Here is a 24,285-nt window from a genome sequence, read left to right on the forward strand (position 1 = left end):
CATATTTAGTACTATATAAAAACTTAGGAGAATTGATATAAAACTATGGCTAGCCAAATCTGTCATAATATACTCAATATTATCATTATGAAGTTTATATTGCTATCCAGTTAAATAGTTTTGATATATCAAAATTGTGACTATATTATCATTACAACTATGTAAAATATATTCTCATAGATAAAGAATAGATTTTGAAAGGGAGGCAATTAATGTTAGGAAACCATAGTGAATTAATTTTTATTTATTTTTTACAAGGTAGTCTATTAAAATGACAATAAATGGGTCAGATAGTAATTTTCGACAATACCAGTAAATATCATAATCTTTTTATATTTAATTTGTCAAATTTGTAGAATACTTTTCTAATATTAATAAAAACCTCTTAAACATCAAACAACGTTAGTAATAAGTAAAATTGTGAACTCTGAAGTCGGCCTCTTACCCTTCTTTATCATATGGCCACCTCCATTATTTAGCCAATCATTCTTGGCAAACTCTATGGAATGATGGATCATGTAAATGTTGAAGTCCAGTGACCTGTACAATCCTATTTAACCATAATGTAGACATAAAGTTATTCTAAGGTTCATATTAAGGAATAAAGACATTTTTAAGGAAAGACTATTGAACTACAATGCTTAATGAGTCAAAGAAGCAGTGTCCCAGAGGATGAGTACTCTTGAGTGTGTAAACAGTTACAAATAATTTTAAAGATTAATTAACCCAGCGTCACCCTTTGGATTTGGTAATTATTCTCATGATTTGTGATTACACCCAAATTCACAAATGTTTAGGGAGTTGAAGGTCCAGATAGATATTTAAGCTGGCAAACATTAGCTTTTTATAATTCCTTATTCATTACTTATTCCTCATTTATCTATATGTGCCTAATCCATTTATTATATAATGATATGTCTTTTGTCAATAGAACTAAGTAAAAATTATATGGTTGTTAAAACATACCAGTTATATTTTTGAATGAAAGTAATTAAGCAGGGATAGCATCAAGAATGATATACCAGGAGTTCCAGGTGCTTGACCCCTCCACAAAAATAATAATTAAATAACTGATGAAAATCTTCTGGGGAAGCTCTTAAATACAAAAAACAAACAACAACTGCAAAACCTGCAGCACCCATTGAAACACACCCACAAGGGGCGCCTGGGTGGCGCAGTTGGTTAAGCGTCCGACTTCAGCCAGGTCACGATCTCGCGGTCCGTGAGTTCGAGCCCCGCGTCAGGCTCTGGGCTGATGGCTCGGAGCCTGGAGCCTGTTTCCGATTCTGTGTCTCCCTCTCTCTCTGCCCCTCGCCCGTTCGTGCTCTGTCTCTCTCTGTCCCAAAAATAAATAAACATTGAAAAAAAAATTAAAAAAAAAAAAAAAGAAACACACCCACAAAAACAAACAGCCAAGAGTAGGAGGAATTTTACCTGCGTCACTCTGTGCCCCACTGCTTCATAGTTCAGCATCAACAGGGATCCAGTCACCTGTAACATCCCTACAAGGAATGGAAAAAACAGAAGGACCCTGGAAACCTATACCTCTAGTGGAGAATCACCACTTCCAACACAAATTACCCCACTTCCATTCTTTATCAGTGCATATCACAGCTGACAGAGCTACTCAGAGTCCATGCCAGTGTGCACCCACAGAGAGGGAACTACTGCTTTGTGCCCCACTCCGAATCAGAATCAGTGATTCTGATACCACTGTGCACATGCTAAAATGCCAGATCCATGATTCCTCATGTGTGCCCATGCCCTGGACCCCGATACCACCATTGCTCCATGCATGAATGCACCCCAGACCCTGGCTCTGAAGTTGTTCTACAGCCGCCCACATCATGAATCGCCAGTGTCATTGCTGCTCTGCATGTGCCAGCATCCCACACTCCAGGTCTGTGGCCACGCCACATATATATACATGCTGAATCCTGGCCCCATAGCTACTATGCAACAGACCTAGTGTCACAAGCACCGCATATCAGCTATACCCCTGTCCCTGGTGTTACCACTGCTTTGTACTTTCCCATCTCCCAAACTCCAGCTTTGTGGTCCCTCTGTGCATGCTTAGACCTAGACAATGGTGTGACCATAACTTCATGTGCACCTGTGTCCCAGAACTGTCACCGTGTACAAACATGTGGCCAAGATACAGACACCACTACTTTTCTGCCCACAGCTGCATTCTTGACCAGCATCAACATCATGTGTAGGCCCACACCCTAGTACCCTGTGCAAAGATAGATCCCTTTGGCCATGTCTGTAACCAGCCCCACACTCAGCCACCGCCACTGAGAACCCCAGCAATGATTTCTATTGCCATGATTGCTCACAAATTTGGCTACTGAGGACACACACTGTCTTGGCTTATCCTAAGGTTAGAGGATGAGTACGTTGAGTTTATGCTACTATGCTCCCTCAGAGCCAGCCAGAGCCACCACTTAAAACTTTCTATGTCTTGAGAAGGAAATGAACATCTAATCAATGAGACCTAAAGTGCCCAAATAGGATCAACTAAAGACTACAGCGATTTGCATATCAGTAAATTGCCAAAAGTCCAGGACAAAGAAGAGAGTTTTGAAAACAGAAAGAGAAAAATAACTCCACATATAAGGGAACACCTGTAAGACTGTCAGTAGATTACTCAGTAGAAACTCTAGAGGTCTGGAAAAAAGTGAGATGACATATTCAAGTGCTAAAAGAAAAAAACACACGCACACACAAGAATAATTTTAATGTCAAAATTATTTTAACCTGAAGCAAGTCTTTCCTAGGCAAAAATCAAAACAAAAACACAACTAAATAATCACCAACAGACCCAATACACACAAAAATCAAAACAAAAACACAACTAAATAATCACCAACAGACCCAATACACACAAAATACTTAAGGGAATTATTCAATATAAAATGAAAACACACTAAACAGCAATGTGAAAGCTCATGAAAATATAAGCCTCATTGCTAAATGTAAATACTAGACAAATACAGATTAATGTAATACTGTAATAATGGCATATAAATTACCTTTAAAACTAATATAAAAGTTAAAAGATAAATTTGTTAATGAGTACGCAATATAAAGATATTCTCTAGCTGTAAGAACAAAAAGCATGTGGGAAGAGTAAAAGTACACAGTTTTTTATGCAATTGAAGTTGTTAATTTAAAAGACAGTTATAACTACAAGACGTTTTATCTAAGCCTTGAGCTAAGCATAAAGAAAAGACATAATAGATACACAAAAGATAAAGAGGAAAGCATCAAAGGAAACCACTATGAAAAATAAGTAACAAGGGAACTTTGCAGACTACATTATAAAGGTATAGTAAGTGAAATAAGGTGGTACTGGCATAGAACAGACATGTGGAACAGAATAAGAGCCCAATAATAAACCCATGCATATATAGTCGACTAATATTTAACAAGAAAGCCAAGAAAACTCAATGGAGAAAAAACAGTGTCTTCGGTAAATTGTGCTGGAAAAATTGGATGTTTTTATGTAAAAGAAAGAAACTAGACCCATATCTTACACTGCTCACAGAAGTTAACTAAAAATGGCTTAAAGACTTAAATGTAGGACTGGAAAGTATAAAACTCCTAAAAGAAAACATAGGGATAAATCTCCTTCACATGGGTCTTAGCAATGATTTTTTTTGACATGACATATAAAGCACAAGTAACAACAATAAAAAAGTGAGACTACATGAAATGAAAAAACTCAGCAAAAGAAATAATAAAAAAATGAATAGGCAACCTATGGAATGGGAGAAAACATTTGTAAACTATATATCTATTAAGGGGTTAATATACAAAATATAAAAAATAACTCCTATACCTCAATAGTAAAATAATTCAATTTAAAAATGGACAAAGGACATGATTGCTTTCAAAAATATATTTGAATGGCTGACTGGTACATTAAAAGGTGTTCAACATCACTGATCATCAGAGAAAAACCAAATAAAAAACACAATGAGAGATCACCTTATACCTGGTAGAATGGCTGTCATCAAAAACACAAGATAACAAATGCCCAGCAAGGGTATGGAGAAAAGGGAACCCTTGTACACCATTGGTGGGATATAAACTGGTTCAACCACTCTGGAAAACAGTATAGAATTTCCTCAAAAAAGTTAAAAATGGAGGGCACCTGGGTGGCTCAGTCGGTTAAATGTCCGACTTCAGCTCAGGTTACGATCTCGTGGTCCGTGAGTTCGAGCCCTGCGTCGGGCTCTGGGCTGATGGCTCAGAGCCTGGTGCCTGCTTCCGATTCTGTGTCTCCCTCTCTCTCTGCCCCTCCCCCGTTCATGCTCTGTCTCTCTCTGTCTCAAAAATAAATAAAACGTTAAAAAAAAATAAAAAAAATTAAAAAAAAAGTTAAAAATGGAAATAACATTTGACTCAAAAGTTCCACCTCTGAGACTATTTCTGAAGGAAATAAAGTCATTATGTCAAAGAGATGCCTGGACACTCATATATTTGCAGCATTATTTACAATAGCTAAGACATGAAAATAGCCCAAGTGTCCATTGACAGATGAATGGATAAAGAAGATGTGACCTATGTATACCGTGGAATACTATTCATCCATAAAAACGAAATCCTACAGTTATGACAACATGGGTGGAACTTGAGGGCATTCTCGTAAGTGAAATCAGTCAGAAAAAGACAAATACTATATGATCTCCCTTCTCTGCGGAATATAAAAACCAACTTCTTGAAAAAGAGGTCAGATTTATTGTTACCAGACATGGAGATTGGGGGATGGGGAATTGGGGGAAGGTCGTCAAAGGGTACAAACTTTGAGATTTAAGATAAGTAAGTACTGGGGCGCCTGGGTGGCGCAGTCGGTTAAGCGTCCGACTTCAGCCAGGTCACGATCTCGCGGTCCGTGAGTTCGAGCCCCGAGTCGGGCTCTGGGCTGATGGCTCGGAGCCTGGAGCCTGTTTCCGATTCTGTGTCTCCCTCTCTCTCTGCCCTTCGCCCGTTCATGCTCTGTCTCTCTCTGTCCCCAAAATAAATAAACGTTGAAAAAAAAAATTAAAAAAAAAAAGATAAGTACTGAGGTTATGACTATAATTAACATTGCTGTATGGTATATTTGAAAGGTACTAAGAAAGCAAATCCTAAAAGTTCTCATTAAATGGGAAAAAATTGTAACTATATAAAGTGCTGAATGTTAACTAAATTTTTGTGATAATCATTTCACAATATATGTAATCAAGTTATTATAATGTAAAAATTATACAGTTATAAGTCAATTATATCTCAAACTGAAAAAAAGGAAGAGAGAAACACAGCTGCAGAACAGAAAATTTTAAAATTGCAGTGTTAAGCCCTCAATTGATAATTATTTTACATGTAAGTGGCTTAAACTTAATACTAAAAAGGCATAAAGTAGCTGAATGAATTTTTAAAAAGAATAAGATCAAGTGATGTGCCCCCTACAAGAGAACCAATTTAGGTTTAGAGATACACAAAGGTGGAAAGTAAAGGAATAGAATAAGCTATCTCATGCAAATGGTAACCAAAAGAAAGCAGGCATGGCTATATTTTTATCAGACAAAATAGATTAAGTTTAGAACTGCCTACAGACAAAAAGTCATTATATAATGATAAATGGGTCAATTTAACAGGATGATATAATAATTATAAGTGTACATCCAATATTAGAGCAGTTAAAATATAAAGCCAATGTTGGCATATCTCAAGGCAGAAATTTACTTCAAAATACACAAAAATTAAATGACTGATTTGAACAACACTAGCCTGAAGAAACCCGTAACAAACATGAAGACAGAATTAGTAACCAAACACTTTTCCAAAAATAAATGCCCAGGTTAAGATTGCTTCACAGGTGAACTCTACCAAATGTTTAAAGAAGTAATACCAGCCCTTAAACTTTTTCATAAAATAGAAGAGGGAACATTTTCTTTTCCTTTTTTTAATATAATTTATTGTCAAATTGGCTTCCATAAAACACCCAATGCTCATCCCAACAAGTGCCCTCTTCAATGCCCATCACCACTTTCCCCTCTCCCCCCCTCCCATCAAACTCAGTTTGTTCTCTGTATTTAAGAGTCTCTTGCGGTTTGCCTCCCTCCCTCTCTTTAACTTTTTCCCCCCTTTCCTTCCCCCATGGTCTTCTGTTAAGTTTCTCAAGATCCACATATGAGTGAAAACATATGGTATCTGTCTTTCTCTGACTGACTTACTTCACTTAGCCTAATACCCTCCAGTTCCATCCACATTGCTGCAAATGGCAGGATTTCATTCTTTCTCATTGCCAAGTAGTATTCCATTGTATATATAAACCACATCTTCTTTATCCATTCATCAGTTGATAGACATTTGGGCTGTTTCTATAATTTGGCTATTGTTGAAAGCACTGCTATAAACATTGGGGTACATGTGCCCCTATGCATCAGCACTCCTGTATCCCTTGGGTAAATTCCGTAGTGTAGTTTATTGCTGGATCGTAGTGTAGTTCTCTTTTTAATTTTTTGAGGAATCTCCACACTGTTTTCCAGAGCGGCTGCACCACTTTGCATTCCCACCAACAGTTCAAGAGGGTAAGAGGGAACCTTTTCAAACTCATTTTATGAGACCAGCATCTCCCTGATACCAAAACCAGACAGACACTACAAGTGAATAAAACTGTAGGTCGATATCCCTGATAAGTATAGATGCAAAAATTCTCCATAAAACACTGGCAAATCAAATTCAGCACATTAAAAATAATTATACACTATGACCAATTGGATTTTATCCCTGGGAAGCAAGGATGTTAGGACATGTGCAAATTAATCAATGTGATATAACACATTAACAAAATGAAAGACAAATACCACACAGTTATTTTAGTTGTTGTAGAAAAAGCACTTGATGGAGTTCAATATCCATTCATGACTAAAAGTCTCAACAAGATAAGTATAGAAGGAACTTACCTCAACACAGTGAAGTCCATATATGAAAAGTTCACCACTAACATTACAATTTAGGGAAAAATCAGAGCTTTCTCTCCAAGATCCAGTATAAGGCAAGTCTACCCACTCTCACCACTTCTTTTCAACATGGTCCTATATTTCTAGTCAAATTAATTAGGCAAGAAAAAGAAAAGGCATCCAAATCATCAAGGAAGGCCCAAAAATGTCTATGTTGACAGATGACATGATTCATATACATAGAAAACCCTAAAAACTCAAAAAGTTAGAACTAATAAATTCAATAAAGTTGCAGGGTACAAAGTCAATGTAAATTGATATAAAAATTAATCTGAAGGATATAAAAATAGTTGTTTTATCTTTTTATCTAAAAAGAAAATTAAAAAAAAAAACAATCCTATTCACAATAGCCATAAATAGAATAAAATACTTGGGAATGAACTTAACCAAAGAGATGAAAGACATGTAATGCTGAAAATGCAAAACATCAAGAAGGACAATTAAAGAAAACACAGATGACTGGAAAGTTATCTGTGTCCATGGATTGAAAGAGTTAATATTGTTAAAAGGTCCATACTATCCTAAGCATCCTAGAGATTCAGTGCAATCCCTACCAAAATCTCATTGTCATTCTTCACAGATATTAATCAAGTCTAAAATTCACACAGAACCATAAAAGACCCTTGACAGCTAAGGCAATCTTGAGCATGAAAAACAAAGTTTTCTCCGACTTGAAACTATATTATAAAGTATTGGTAATTAAACCAGTATGGTGCTGTCATAAAAACTGATATTGAGATAAATAGAACAGAAAGCCCCAAAATTCACACATCGATAGGCAACTGATCTTAGACAAGGGTGGCAAGAACACGCAATGGGGAAAAATTAGTCTTTTCAATAAATGGTGTTGAAAAATGGATATCTACTTGCAGAATAATAAAATTGGACACGTCTCACACCATATACAAAAGTCAATTCAAAATGGAGTAAATTTAAGACTTAAAGAAAAAAAAGACTTAAGACCCAAAGCCTTGAAACTACTAGAGAGAAAGACAAAAATCTGGGAAATAATTTTTTGGCTATGACACCAAAAGCACAGACAGTTAAAAATAAACAAGTGAGTTTGTATTAAAATAAAAAGCTAGTGCACAGCAAAGAAAATAACAAAATGAAAAGGCAACCAATAGAATGGGAGAAATATTGGCAGACTGTAGATGAAGAGTTAATATCTAAAATATGTGAGGAATTCCTGTGACTCAATAGCAATGAATAAATAAATATTTAACCAGATTAAACAATGAGCAAAGAACCTGGATAGGTATTTCCCATAAGAAGACACACAATTGTCAAAAGATATGTAGAATTAAGAAAGGAATTGAGCAAAATTTTAAATTATTAAATGTACCTAAAATATTATTTTAATTGATTTAATGTTTGTGATGCAGGGTTTATATTTGAAATTCATGTAACACATACAAAATAACAACTTCCAGCAAATGCTCATAGCATATCCCAGAGTAGGTAAAAGCTTAATATGCCTTGTAGATCTATTATAATTATCAGATTGCTGTAATTGTTTGTTTTCCTGTAATTTGAGAACTCCTAGTTATCATAGCACTTATTTTATTGATGGACATGGAAATGATGCTCAAAAATGATCCCTCCCTTAAGCCTACTGAATTGGTCAAAGCTGGGCCAATTATTCCTTTCCTTGGAAATTTAGAAATCAGGGTATGATCAAAGTAAGTCCTTTCTTGTGGCAGAAGCCATATGTGTATATGTGTGTGTGTGTGTATACACACACACACATTTTAAATGTTTGTTTACTTTTGAGAGAGAGTGAGCAAGAGTGTGCAGGTAAGGGGCAGAGAGAGGGACATGGGATTTGAAGCAGGTTCTGTGCTGATAGCAGAGAGACCAACGCAGGACTCCACCTCAGAAACCACAAGATCATGACCTGAGCTGAAGTGGTCAGATGCTTAACGTACAGCCACCCAGCTGCCCCAGAAGCCATTTATTTTTAATTTGGGGCACTATCAAAGCTTGTTGTGATGAGCACTGGTGTTCTATGTGCGTGATAAATCACTAAATTCTCTCTTGAAACTAGTATTACACTATATGTTAAGTAACTAGAATTTAAATAAAAACTTGAGGGGCGCCTGGGTGGCTCAGTCAGTTGAGCCTCTGACTTCAGCTTAGGTCATGATCTCATGGTTCCTGGGTTCGAGCCCCTATTCAGGCTCTGTGCTGACAGCTCAGAGCCTGGAGCCTGCTTCAGATTCTGTGTATCCCTTTCTCTCTGACCCTCCCTCTGTCTCTCTCTCTCTTTCTCTCTCTCTCAAAAATAAATAAACATTAAAAAAAAAAAACGGTTCACTTTGAAATTGTTACTTTAAAAAAAAAGAAAATAAAACAAAACTGTTCAAATGAGTGATTAAGAAGAATTAGCCTAAACAATTTATAATCAAATTAAAATGGGACACAAATAATGATTTATGCAATGTTAGAAAAAATAACATTTTAAAATTCTCAGTTGTTTTGCCAAATATTTAGAAATATTTATTCAAAAGGTAATCCATTTCTTGAGTTGACTTTTAAAAATATTTACAGGTATTTTGAAAACATAAAAGTAATCTTTAACTGAAATTAGTATAAACTATAAGACAAAACAAGCATGTGTATAAAATCCATTTTGTTTCTAATGGAAACAAAGCACAAAAATGAAAAATCATAAAGTAAGAATGACAGTAAACTAAAATACTTCACAGTATTCAGTTTTTGTTATTATTACAAAGTCTGTAAGATTAGAAGCTGGAACTATAAGAAATCTCAAAAACCCATTTTATAAGAAAAAGAATAGAAAAGTCAGAAATCTCACAAATTCATGTTGGTTATATACCTCGCAGATTAATAAATTAGATGTAAGCAAAGATGGCAACATAGACCAAAAGATTTAAACACAAAATACATTAAATCAAAGAGTGTACTTACAACTTGATAGCCAATAAAATTTACAATGAAATGAAAAGAACTCCAAACCACTTTTGCAGAATAAAACAGCATGCCAATTTTTAAGAAAAAAGCTGTTCCAATTGAAGCTAATTATAAGGGTTTTGTTTTGTTTTGTTTTGATCTTTACGACTCCCAGGTTGAGGTTTCTCTACAGGATACCAAAACATTAAATATTAACTTGACGACTCATAGAATTATTTTAACAACTTACTGAAAAAAATCAAATTAACTTGTAAAAATAAAAACTAATCAAATGTCAGTGGAAAGAAATCCACGAGATTAAAAAAAAGATGAATTTTAAACTAGACATCAATATGGTAGGCTGTAAAACTTTATGTAAACTTTAGGAAGATTAGTACTTGGAGTTCATCTTCTACCATAAGATGCTCACAGGGCAGTAGTGATCAGCAGTGATCATTTCTTTGCTATTGGCTCTGGGTGACCTGTTTTGCACACAGTCTGATACATCTCTGTAGGGAATAAACTATCTGAGTTTTCTTTTTCTCTCCCAAACTTCAGGCTTACCCTGGAAGAAAGATTTAAAGAAAGTAATAATAGATAATTTAGAAACATTTTATAAACAGCACCTGTGCCTATTTTAAAATGCGCTGTTGTTAAATTAAAAATTCTAATTTAGGTTAGATTTTTGCTTCTGTGTATATGAAGAGAGAGGTGGCTTTTTATGGTTTATATTTAATAAGTTTATTCTCTTGGTCTAAGTAACTAAGTAGTATGTAATTAGACGGTGTCTACTCAGTTTGTAATTATTCCAAGATGATAAATAAGGGGCACCTGAGTGGCTCAGCTGGTTGTGCATCTGACTCTTGATGTTGGCTCAGGTCATGATCCCAGGCATTCGGGGATTGAATCCCACTTTAGGCTCTGCACTGAGTGTGGAGCCTGCTTAAGATTCTCTCTCTCTGCCCCTCTCCCCTGCTTGCACCTTTTCTCTCTCTCAAAAAATGACATTGTTTGAAGTTTTTGTATAAGCCAACATTGCTTATTGTATGTATTTATGTAATTTTTAATTATTTATTTTATAGAGCACACAAGTAAGAGAGAAGGGCACAGGGAGATAGAGAAAGAATCTTAAGCAGGCTCCGTGCTGAACACAGAGCCTGACATGGGGCTCAATCCCATGACCCTGGGATCATGAATGACCCAAGCCAAAATCAACAGCGGGATACTCAACCAACTGAGACACCCAGGCACCTCCAACACTGCTTATTTTAAATAAAGTTTCCTTTATATATTGGGTGCCATATCTTCATTTCTATCTTAGTCTGTTTAGGTTGCTATAACAAAATACCATAGGCTGGATGGCTTTTAAATAATAGATATTTCTCACAGTTCTGGATGCTAGAAAGTCAAAGATCAAAGCACCAACAGATTCCATGATAAGCCATTATTCAATGAGGAGTGTTGGCATTTTTATTTACATGATAGCTTCGACCACATCTAAAGCAAGAAAGAAATCATAAAAATACCTCATTTGTAATGGCAATCTTGGTAGTAAGTGTGGATTTCCATATTGTTGTTTCAGGAAGGCAGAATGTTATCGGGTGTGAAAGCAACTGTATGAAGGATTAGAAGGCACAGTTTCTAATTCACTAGCTCCCTATAATCAGAATCTCAGTAACTATATAAATCACTTATAAAGACAGAGTCCTTCATGGTGACACTTGGAAGCATTAAGTTTACCCTTAGTAAATCTATTTTGATCAATTTGTGAAATCCTTGGGTTTTTAAACATCAAACACATGTGAGAAACAACTGCATGCAAGATTTAAAGTGCGTATGATGTAGTACAAATTTTAGTTTATCACTTGATTGGTATTTGCTTTTTGGTATTTTCTTTTATCCCCTCCCCCCATTTGACTGATATATAATTGACACACAACACTATACAAATATTAGGTATACAGCATAATTATTTGACTTACATATATTGTGAAATGGTTAAGACAATACATTTAGTGTAACATCTATCCTCTTATATAGATACAAAAAAGAAAACATGTTTTTCCCCTTATATTGAGAACTTTTAGGATTTATTCTTAAGACTTTCAAATATACCATACAGGTGTGTTAACTATAGTCATCATGTTGTATGTTACATCCCTAGGATTTGTTTGTAAGTTGACATTTGTACGTTTTGATCACTTTTATCCAGTTCCCTCACCCACTCATCCCTTGCCTCTGATAACCCCAAATCTTATCTCTTTTTGAATGATTTTTTGTTTGTTTATTGTGCAGGGTTTGCACATACAAGTGACATCACAAAGTATTTCTCTTTGTATGATTTATTTTACTAGCATAACATGCTCCAAGTCTATCCATTTTGTCACGAAGGACAAAATTTTCTTTTTAATGGCTGAATAGTATTCTAGCCTGTGTGTGTGTGTGTGTGTGTGCACGCGCGCGTGTGTATTCTTTATTCTTCTATCCAGGGTCATTTAATTTGTTCCCATGTTTTGGCTATTTTAATTAATGCTACTCTGAATAGAGCATGCATGTATCTCTTCAACATGGTGTTTTCATTTCCTTTGGATATATTTCCACAAGAAGAATAACTCAATCATATAATAGTTCTGTTTTTAGTTTTTTGAGGAAACTCCATACTGTTTTTCATTATAACTATACCAGTTTACAAACCCAACAGTGGCATACCAGGATTCCGTTTTCTCCATATGCATGCCCACATTTGTGGACAGCAGTGAGCCTGATGGAGGGCTCAAACCCAGGAACAACGAGATCATGACCTACCTGAGCTGAAGTTGGATGCTCAACCAACTGAGCCACCCAAGCACCCTAGATATTCTTTGTTTCTTAATGTAGGCATTTATTGCTATAAACCCCCATTCTTTAAGCTGTTTTCACTGTATCCCATACATTTTGTGTACTTTGTTTTCATTTATTTGTTTCAAGATTTTTTTTATTTCCCCATTTAATTTCTTCTTTGATCCATTGTTATCCAGGACAGTATTGTTTAATTTACTTGTATTCATGAATTGTCCAGTTTTCTTCCTGTTATTGATTTCTAGTTTCATACCATTATAGTCAGAGATTATAACTGGTATGATTTCAGTTTTCTTGAATTTTCAGAGACTTATTTCATCATTTAGCATATGATCTATCTTAGAACATGTTCCTTGTGCACTTGAGAGAAATGTATTTTTCTGTTGTGGAGTAGAATATTCTGCATACCTTTGTTAGACCCATTTAGGATCATTTGTTCCAATTAGTTTTCTTATTGATTCTCTGTCTGGATGTACTATTCATTATTGAGGGTGGGGTATTAAAAATCCTCAGATATTATTGATGTTTTTTTCTTCTTTTATCTCTGTTAGTTTTGCTGTTTATATTTATTTGTACCTATAATGCATGCCTAAATGTTTATATTTGTTATATCTTCTTGATGGATTATCCCATCATTACACCATAATGACCTTGTCTCTTTTTATCATTTTTAGTTTGAAGGCTGTTTTGCCTTATTTCAGTAAAGCTACCCCTGCTTTTATTGTCGTTGTTGTTGTTGTTGTTGTTGTTGTTGTTACTATTTGAAATATCTTTTCTCATTCTTTGACTCTCACTCTCTATGTGCCTTTAAGGCTAGGGTGAGTCTTTGATAGGCAGCATATCATTGAATCTTTTATTTTTTCCATTTGTTCGATGGCTTTGGATGGGGAAATTTAATTTATTTACATGTAATGTAATTACTGGTAAGTAAGGATTTACTATTGCCACTTTGGTAATTTTTTTCTGGCTGTTTTGTAAATCCATTTTTTCCTTTCTTCTCATTCAACTGTGTGTGTGTTTGGTCTTTTGTATATATATGTTTTGACTGCTTTTTCATGTTCTTTTGTGTAATTACTACAGGTTTTTCCCATGCGATTACTATGAGGCTTACATTTAAAAATCTAAGACTTATAAAACCTTATTTTAAACTGATGGCAACTTAATTTCAATAGCATCCCTAAACTTGATACTTTTATTTATCTTCCCCATCATATTTTGGGTTATTGATATTATAGTTTACTCATTTTTGTATTGTGTAAGCAGTAAATATATTGTAATTTATTAGGGTTGTATTTAGGGTTATATATTAGGGTTACATTTAGTATTTTTTTTAATTTGTATTTACTTATTTATTTTTAAAAATATTTACCATTTCCAGTGACACTTTATACTACCTTCTTATGTTTTTTATTATTTTAATTAGTGTACTTTTACTGCCACTCAAAAAATTCCTTTTAACACTTCCTATAAGGTAAGTGTGGTGGTTATACACTCCCTGTGACTTAGTTTGTTTGGGAAAATCTTTATCTCTCCTTCATTTCTGAAGGACAGCATTGCCAGGTATAGGACTCTTGGTTGGCAGGCTTTGTTATTTCAGTATTTTGATTTAATCACTTTATTGTATCCTGATGTGATAAGCTTCTATTGAGACATTTGACAAAGTCTTAACTTGTGAAGTTTTCAGCCATCATTGCTTTAAATGTACTTTCTGTCTCTTTCTCTTCTGGAATTTCCATAAAGTAGATATTGTTTCCATTGATTGTGTCCTATAATTCCCAAACCTTTCTTCATTCTTTCTCATTCTCTTTTTCTTTTTGAATCTCTAACCAGATAATTTCAAATGTTCTGTCTTCTAGGTCAGTGATTCTTTCTTAAAATCTTATTTTGTAGATCTTGTTTGAAGTCTTCAGTTTAGTTACTAAAGTTTTGAGTTCTAGGATTTCTGGTTTTTTAATGGTTTCAATGTCTTTGTTGAATTTCTTGTTTTGTCCATGAATTGTTTTTCTAATTGTAGTTAGTTGTTTGTTCTTATAGTTCACTAAACTTGAAGATAATTATATTGAATTTTTGACAGTTGATCTCTCTTTCTTTAGAGTCAGTTGTTGGAGCTTTATTACTTTTCTTTGGTAGTGCCATGTTTACCTGATTTTTGTGATCCTGTTTATTATGTTGGTATCTGCACATTTGAGTAAGCAGTATCCTATTCCATACCTTACAGGTTCACTTTGGCAGAAACATCTTTTCACCAGTCAACACAGTTTAGGTTTCTAGATCTATCTGTTGTGATGTCCTTGGTCTTGTTACCAGGGTCTATTTTTGGTGAGGATGCAGCCTGAGCTCTGAAGTTGGGATGGCAGTTGCCACTGGCTATGAACAGTTTGATAGGACTGCTGGTTTGGTTCCCCACCCAAATAGGCCATAGGATTGGCTTCATCAGACTTCCTAGGTGATCAGAACTGCGTATGATACTCAGCAATAGGCAAGACTATGAATTAGCTCCCTTCCCCGGTAGAGTAGTAGAGTTGCTCCTAGGACCTCCATAGCTCATTGTTTGGGAACATAAATTAGGCAAGCCTGTGCACTGAATTTCCTGGCCAGAAGGAGCCACCTGTTTTGCTCTATAGATGGCCTAAGCCATGGGATGTGTTCTTTGTTCAAGTGCCCCTGTATGCTGGGCTGTTGGATGGGTTACACAGATTTTGGTGTGCTCTGATTTAGTTCCCTGATGAGGTGATCTGAAGGCTGTATTTAGTGATTTGTAGGACTGAATTGATTTCTCTGCCTAGGCCAAGCAGAAGAACTGACTCCAAGTGTGGCCAGTCTCTTTGTTTGTGGTCTTGAATTGAGCCTACCCGCTCCTCAATTTTCCTGACTGAATGGGGCCATTGGCTTTGTTCTGAATGATCTACTCTGTTAGGATCTCTGCTCCAATGTTGCTGGACTATACAGCTTCCAGGTATTCTAGCCAGGTTTTCTGGTCAGGCATGGCTGGGAGCTATACTTGACAGTGGGTGGGGTTTTGAATTTGCTCCCCTGCCTAGGCAGGGACCGACTAGCCTCCAGGGCCTGGCTCTTTGTTTGAAGACCCAAATCAGGCAGACCTGTACACTGCCAAGTTCCCTGGTCAAACTGTGCCACTGTCTTGACTCCACAGATGAATAAAGATGGTGGTTGGAACTACCTGGGCACTGCAGGTAGGAACTCAGTCTGCCAAAATCTGAGTGATGGTTATTGCAAGCCTCTATCTCTTTTCTTTTCACTGGATTCCCAGTGGTTAGCCCTGCATATCCTCACACAATCACTATAGAATGAGACTGAATTAGAGGCTCCCAAGAAGTGAGTGATCCACAACACTGAAGGAATTGCATACCTGTCTTAGCCTCTTTTTACCCATTGAAATACCTTAGGCATAGGGAAAACCAGTCATGTTATGTTGCACCAGCCTGAATGGAGAGCAGTTTTTTTTTTTCCAAAAACCATCCATCCAATGTGGTCTGTCTTGGGACCCCAGCTGCTTCTCTCAGAGACAATGAGCTGGGCAGCTAGGCAGCTGGATATTGGCCTCTGATGATCTCTGAGAACATGAACTGGAATCTGGAGGCAGTAGAGGCTCACAAGAGCTACTGGTAGCAGCTCTGGGATGATATACAAAAGTGACTGCAAGAAGAGCCCAACTATAGCCCCCAGCACTTCCCTAATATTCACTGAGCCTTGCTGATGATCCCTAGCTCTTTGTGCAGTGGTCCTCCCTCATCAGGGGACCATTTCTCCCAACTTGCTTCACAGTATTTGAGAAATAAAAATCACTCTTTAGCAAATGGTGCTGGGAAAACTTGACAACAACCTGCAGAAGAATGAAGTTGGAACACTTTCTTACACCATACACAAAAATAGATTCAAAATGGATGAAAGACCTAAATGTAAGATAGGAAGCCATCAAAATCCTAGAGGAGAAAACAGGCAACAACCTCTTTGACTTCAGCTGCAGCAACTTCTTACTTGACATGTCTCCAGAGGCAAGACAAACAAAAGCAAAAATGAACTATTGGGACCTCATCAAAATTAAAAGCTTCTGCACAGCAAAGGAAACAATCAGCAAACCTAAAAGGTAACCAATGGAATTGGAGAAGATATTTGTAAATGACATATTGGATAAAGGGTTAGTATCCAAAATCTATAAAGAAATTACCAAACTCAACACCTGAAAAGCAAATAATCTAGTGAAGAAATGGGTAGAAGACATGAATAGACACTTTTCCAAAGACATTCAGATGGCAAACAGACACATGAAAACATGTTCCACATCGCTCATCATCAGGGAAATACAAATAAAAACAACATTGAGATACCACCTCACACCTGTCGTGGCTAAAATTAACAACTCAGGAAAAAACAAATGTTGAGGATATGGAGAAAGGGGAACCCTCTTGCACTGCTGGTGGGAATGCATACTGGTGCAGCCACTCTGGAAAACAGTATGTGGAGGTTCCTCAAAACATTAAAGATAGAACTACACTATGGCCAGCAATTACACTACTAGGAATTTATTCAAAGGATACAGGAATGATTCAAAGAGGCACATGCACCCCACTATTTATAGCAGTACTATCAACAATAGTCAAATTATGGAAAGATCCAAAATGTCCATCAACTGATGAATAGATAAAGAAGATGTGGTGTGTGTGTGTGTGTGTGTATGTGTGTATATATATATATATACACACATACACACACACATACATACATATACAATGGAATACTACTCAGCCATGAAAAAGAATGAAATCTTGCCATTTGCAACAATGTCAATGGAAATGGAGGGTATTATGCTAAGCAAAACAAGCTAGATACAGACAGATATCATATGAGTTCACTCATATGTGGAATCTGAGAAAGCTAACAGATGACCATAGGGGAAGGGAAGGAAAAATAAGGTAAAAACAGAGAGGGAGGCAAACCATAAGAGACTCTTAAATACAGAGAACAAACTGAGGGTTGATTGGGATGGGTGTTGGGGAACTGGGGAGAATTGGTAATGGGTATTGAGGAGGTAACTTGTTGGGATGAGCACTGCTAGTTATATATTAGTGATGAATCATGGGAATCTACTCCTGAAGCCAAGACTACAATGTATGTTAGCTAACTTGAGAAAATAAGTAGATAAATAAATAAAAGTCAAATTTTACTCATTCAAAAAAAAAGTCTCTGTGGTACTAGTGGCTGCTTCAGTCTCACCCCCGTGTTCTAGGCTTTTTTCAGGTGTACCTTGTCCAGGAATGGTTGTTAGTTGTTCTTCTGAGGGAAAGCAAAGGTAGGAATAGTTTATGTTGCCAACCTCGTAACATTACTTCTCTAGTATTTTCCTTCATTGGTGCATCTCTCTGTTATTGGGGAATAAACATTAAACTATTATTTGCATTAATTTGACATGTATTTAAGTTAGAGGGGTATTTTTGTGTGTCCTCTTTAGGCTCAAAATTTTCTATACATTGGTTTTTATAATATAGGTATTTTATTTAGCCTTATATATGGTATACAGCATGGCTTCTAGCTGAAAAGCATATGAAATAATATATCTCATCAAAAGAGCAAATATTCAAAGGCCATACTCAAATTCTTTGGTTTTGATATTCAGTTATTTAAGTACATTTTCATACACACACTCAAAGATCTCTTTCAGAAGTACCTCGAAATAAGTAATTGCAAAGGTAGCTCCTTGAAAATATTAAAGCCCTTCTTTTAAGACAGAAGTATGCTTGAGAGCCTAGAAAGGACACTTATTCAAGTGTATTATATAAATTGTAAAATCGACTTGCTCTATGCTCATCTGTGAATTTTGTAAATCATGCAGAGCCAAGTGTAGGGAAAAAGGCATTTTAGTAGCTTTCTACTTTTGGGGTGTCTGGGTGGCTTAGTTGGTTAAGTGTGCAATTTCAACTCAGGTCATGATCTCACGGTTTATGAGTTCGGGCCCCATGTCAGGCTCTGTGCTGACAGCTCAGAGTCTAGGGCCTTCTTCGGATTCTGTATCTCACGCTCTCTGCCCCTCCCCCACTCACGGTCTGCTTGTCTCTCTCTCTCAAAAATAAACATTAAAAAAATAAAATAGTTTTCTACTTTCTAGTTCTTCCCCATCAGCTCATAGAGGAAATAGTAACTCCTGTGTTTAACAAACCAAAAAAGAACAAAAGAAAATATATATATATATATATATGTATTAACATTGTATATATGTATATACATATAAAAAAACCAAAAAAGAAAAGAAAATATATATACATACATATATAATATATATTAAGCAAAACTATATATATATACACATATATGTGTGCATATATATAGGCATATATATATGCACACATATATGTATACACACATACATGTGTATTTGATTTCTACCTTGTGAACCAATTCAGCACAGATAATCCTGAAAGCATTTACAATAACCAAAAGGAAAACCTGGTGAGCTTGTTTTAACTCTTTTGTTCACTCCCTCATTTAAAGTCATGAAACTTATGAAAGGTCAGAACTGGTATTCAATGGATAGCTAAGGAGCATTGGGAAGTAGGGCAGTAAGGCTTATACTGTGGAAATTTTTAGAGGGATAGACAATGGGTCTCCAGAGGAGTGTCAGCTGGTTGAGATTAGGATTAAATTATTTGTGTGGGAAGATAATTCCACTTGCTTTTGTACAAAAGGGAGAGTACGGTGTTAGTTGACCCTGCCACAGCATCTTTGTGCTATTTGGTCTATTTCAAAGTGCATCCCTTTGGCTGTGGTACTTCTAAGTAACTTCATAAAGTCATTTTTAAGTAAGTTACACATGTTTTAAAGTTGAAAACTGAATTAGTAAAAAGAATGAGATTAAAAAAGAATTTTAAAGTAAAACACCAAATGGACACTAAGCCAACATTAGTGAAAATTGGACACATGGATACAATGACTGAGGACTTTTTTCTTTTTTTAAAAAAGTTCATTTATTTTGAGAGAGACAGAGACCGTGTTAGAGAGGAGACAGAGAATCCCAAGCAGACTGCACTGCCAGCACAGAGCCTGATGCAGGGCTTGGACTCATGAAACCGGAAGATCATGACCTGAGCCCAAACCAGGAGTCAGATGCTTAATCGACTGAGTTTGTGTGCCCCAGAACTTTCTTTATTTCTCAATTAAAATAGCTAGAAGCAGAAGAACATGTTCTGAGTAGTAAGTTTTAGGTTTACTACTGGAAGCATTCTAAGTATGAAGGACTCTATTATTATCTCTTTTCAAAGAGTCTGAACTTAGAATCATGTATCATTTTTGTTTTCCCAATGATCAGTTACAGTGTCATCTCTTACTCTCTTACCCCACCCCCCCTCCACCCTCCAGTTTAGCTTCATGCAGGCAGGGTTACACAGCAGCCACAGATTGCATGAAATTAACTGGGACATTCTGAACAGATGTTGCCAGCCAGAATGGAGCTAAATTCTAATGACTCATCAATGTGAAGCTGTTTTGGAAAACAAGGCTTTGCTCCCCCAAATAAAGAGTGGTTTACAAGAATTCTTACTAAACCTATTTTTTTGTTTGGTTTGGTTTTGTTTTCATCGTAGTTCTTTCCAGTCTGCCCTCAATGTATAAAGTATTTGTCTATTTACTTTTCTATGTTCAGTATGGTGCTAGACACATTGTTTTCACTCTCTTTTTTACTTCACAATAATACTGCTTAAAAGCTTGATTTTAATGGTGTTTTAGTCAGCCTGAGATGCCGTAACAAAATACCTACCATAGATTGGGTGGCTCGAACAACAGATAACTAGCCTCTCACAGCCCTGGATACCAGAATTCCAAGATCACGGTACCAGCAGGGCTGATTTCTGGCAAAGCTTATCTTCTTGGTTTTCAGATAGTCACCTTCTCATGATCAGGAGTGATTGGGGTTTTGAATTACAGTGTGGACTTAGGTGGACTTATGGGTAGATTCTGATGAATTGAAGACCCTGAAACTTCATTATGAGCTTCTCTTGTGGGTAGAAGTAGCAGAATCCTCCCCAATGAAGGGATTAGCTAAGTATTGCTTTATCTCTCTGTAGAGATCTCACCTGACTGTGGCTTTTTAGGTGGATGCCTGTTCTCAGTTTCTACATCCGTTACTTTTCCCTGTGCTTAGACTTCCAACTAGATGCAGCAGACTACAAAATCCCAGCAGACCATAAAAGGATGACTATAAAGTCTAACCTGACAGGATGCACCAGACAAAACAAAGAATTATGGAATTTTACCAGGCTATATTGACACAGACCTGATAAGTTCAGGTGAGAATAAGTTTAAGAGTGCTATACGAGGGATTAAAAATATATATATTTTTAGGTCTGGCTGAATTGATTTCATGTGGGTACACTGATCAAAAAGACCCTGAGCAATAAATTCTGGACATTAACAATATTGAATCTGATATTTTGAACATGAGAAGATAGCTCTAACACTTTACTCATTTGTTTGAATAAAACCTGGGCTCAAAAGTGGCCTACATTAAATGAAGTTGGGATTTCAGAACATACTTGTTATCCTCTAAAGGGAAAATCTAAAAGTTCAAGGAGATGAGTGTAAATATAAACTTAACTATGTTTGATCTCACTATTCCTTAGCTGTCACCTGGGAATGTCCAGAGGACATGTCTTCCACTAATAACACCTTTGAATGTTTGAAAAGCATCCACCTCACTGAAAAAGCTCTATATTGGGGTGACTGGGTGGTTCAGTTGGTTAAGCACCTGACTCTTGTTTTCAGCTCAGGTCATAATCTCACAGTTTGCAAGTTTAAGCCCTGCATTAGGCTCTGTGGGGACAGCATGGAGCCTGCCTGGGATTCTCTCTCTCCCTCCTCTGCTCTCTGTCTCTTAAAATAAATAGACTTAAAAAATTTAAAGAAAAAAAAATAAAGAGCTCTGTATTAATTGGCTGTTATCTGCGAGAGAGCAGTTTTTTTTTTTTTTTTTTTCCAAAAACCATCCATCCAATGTGGTCTGTCTTGGGACCCCAGCTGCTTCTCTCAGAGGCAATGAGCCGGGCAGCTAGGCAGCTAGGCAGCTGGATATTGGCCTCTGATGATCTCTGAGAACATGAACTGGAATCTGGAGGCAGTAGAGGCTCAGAAGAGCTACTGGCAGCAGCTCTGGGATGATATACAAAAGTGACTGCAGGAAGAGCCCAACTATAGCCCCCAGCACTTCCCTAATATTCACTGAGCCTTGCTGATGATCCCTAGCTCTTTGTGCAGTGGTCCTCCCTCATCAGGGGATACTGTAAGATACTGTCACTGCAGTGAGTTTTCAGATGTAAATGGGATGATAGAATCCCAGGGCTGCAGATAGAGCTTCATCATCAGAAGCTGGGTGAACATGGTCATTGTAAGGGGCAGCAGAGTTTGCAGTAATCAGAATCTTTTGACACAGATCTTTGATCGGGGCTGATTGTAGGGATGCTAGGATTGAGATAGATGACTGTTTCACTAAACTCAAGTGAGAAAACTTCATGATTTACTCAATTTCCAGACTTGAGCCAATTCACAGACCTATATTGTGAACTTTGAATCAACTAAGTGGTTTGTTCCATCGTGAATATACGACTTCTAGCTATGCGTCAAAGCCACCTGCTCTAACTAAGACCATTCCAAGACAACAGGCTTAGCTTGGAGGAAATCTAGGACAAGCAGCAATTCTTTAAGGATGTTTTATAAATCACATATTCTCATATTCCATTGGCCTGAAATACTATCACAGCAGTATGTCACTGCTCAGGAAGTTGAGGATGTAATCTCAGAACTAAGAACCTATATATATGCCTATTAAAACTTCAAGAATTCTACTAAAACCAAAAATGAATAATGAATAGAAAATAGCAGTATCTGTTAAAGCATTAATAGTGCTTCCTTCCCTCCCCATTTTACTTCTTTATTTTTAACTTAATATAGATTAACAACTTTCTTTCTTAATACTACTTATCACTGCCTACTTGAGATAACAAATATATTTGGAATTCTTAATGATAGATTTTTTAATAAAACAGATTTTTTTAACAGATATAATTTCCAAAAGTTCATCATAAGTCTGTGCCATAAAGCCCATTTCAGTAAATATCAGAGTTGAACTTACAGAACCAATTTTTCTTAACCACGATGAGAGATACCAGAAATCAATAACAAGAGATAATTGAACAGTTTGTCTCTGGAAAAACACCAAATGGTGGATAATGCTGGTGCAGGACCCTAGAGGACCCCAGAATGGGAGAGCTTGGAGGCTTCAGCAGTGGCATCCGTGGGCCAGGTTGGGGCTGCAGCTGAGGCCCCACAGCTCACAGAGACAAGGCAGAGGACAAAGAGTGAATCCCTGTCAACAAGTGAGGCCACTTGGTCAAGGGCATGAGGATTAAGTCCCTGAAAGATATCTATCTCTTCCCCATGCCCATCATGGAATCCAAAATCATTGACTTTTCCTGGGGGCATCTCTTAAGAATGAGGTTTTGAAGGTTATGCCTTTGCAAAAGCAGACCTATGTTGGCCTGTGGAGAGGGTTCAAGGCATTTGTTGCCATTGGAGATTCCAATTAACACTTAGGGGCACCTGGGTGGCTCAGTCAGTTGAGCATGTGACTTCAGCTCAGAGCCTGGAGCCTGCTTCTGATTCTGTCTCCCTCTCTCTCTGCCCCTCTCCTGCTCACACTCTCTTTCTCTCAAAAATAAATAAAAAGAACATTAAACATTTTCTTAAAAACATTATAAACAATGGACATATTAGTGTGGGTGTTAAGTGTTCCAAGGAGGTAGCCACTGCCATCCCTGGGGCCATCATGCTGGATAAGCTTTCCATCGCCTTATGCAGTGCAGTGAGGCTACTGGAGGAACAAGATTGGCAGGCCCCACACTGTCCTATACAAGGTGACCAGCCCCTGTGGCTCTGTGCTGGTGTACCTCATCCTGGCTCCCAGAGGTATTGGCATTGTCTAGGCCCCTGTGCCCAAGAAGCTACTGATGATGGCTGGTATTGACAATTGCTATACCTTGGCCAGGGGCTGCATTGTCACCCTGGGCAACTTCAAGAAGGCCACTTTTTTTTTTAAGTTTATTTATTTATTTTGAGAGAAAGAGGCAGAGAGAGAGGGAGAGAATTCTAAGCAGGCTCCATGCTGTCAGCCTGGAGCCTGACTTGGGGCTCAAACTCACAAACCATGATATCATGACCTGAGAAGAAATCAAGAGTTGGCCACATAACCATCCCATGTTGCCCACATAACCAATAGTTATTTTGGCCACATAACCAGTGGCCCAGTTGCCCACAGAGCCATCCATCCATGCATTCCTGACAAGGCCACTGTTGATGCCATTTCTAAGACCTACAGCTGTCTTATTCCTGATCTCTGGAAAAAGACTGTGTTCACCAAGTCTCCTTATCAGGCATTCACAGACTGTCTTGTAAAGACTGACACTCAGAATCTCCTTGCAGAAGACCCGGGCACCAGCTGTGGCTACCACATAGTTTTATA

The 24,285-nt window shown here is 37.0% G+C and overlaps 1 pseudogene; it reads left to right on the forward strand.

Moving 5' to 3' along the window:
- The first annotated feature begins 1,750 nt into the window (after positions 1 to 1,750).
- On the forward strand, positions 1,751 to 24,278 carry LOC124527168 (40S ribosomal protein S2-like; annotated as a pseudogene).
- Positions 24,279 to 24,285: the final 7 nt, after the last annotated feature.

This window comes from Lynx rufus, unplaced genomic scaffold (genome assembly GCF_022079265.1).
Source record: "Lynx rufus isolate CCGP_SWC_20201006 ecotype Redwood Valley unplaced genomic scaffold, mLynRuf1.p SCAF_5, whole genome shotgun sequence".
NCBI classification, from domain to species: Eukaryota; Metazoa; Chordata; class Mammalia; order Carnivora; family Felidae; genus Lynx; species Lynx rufus.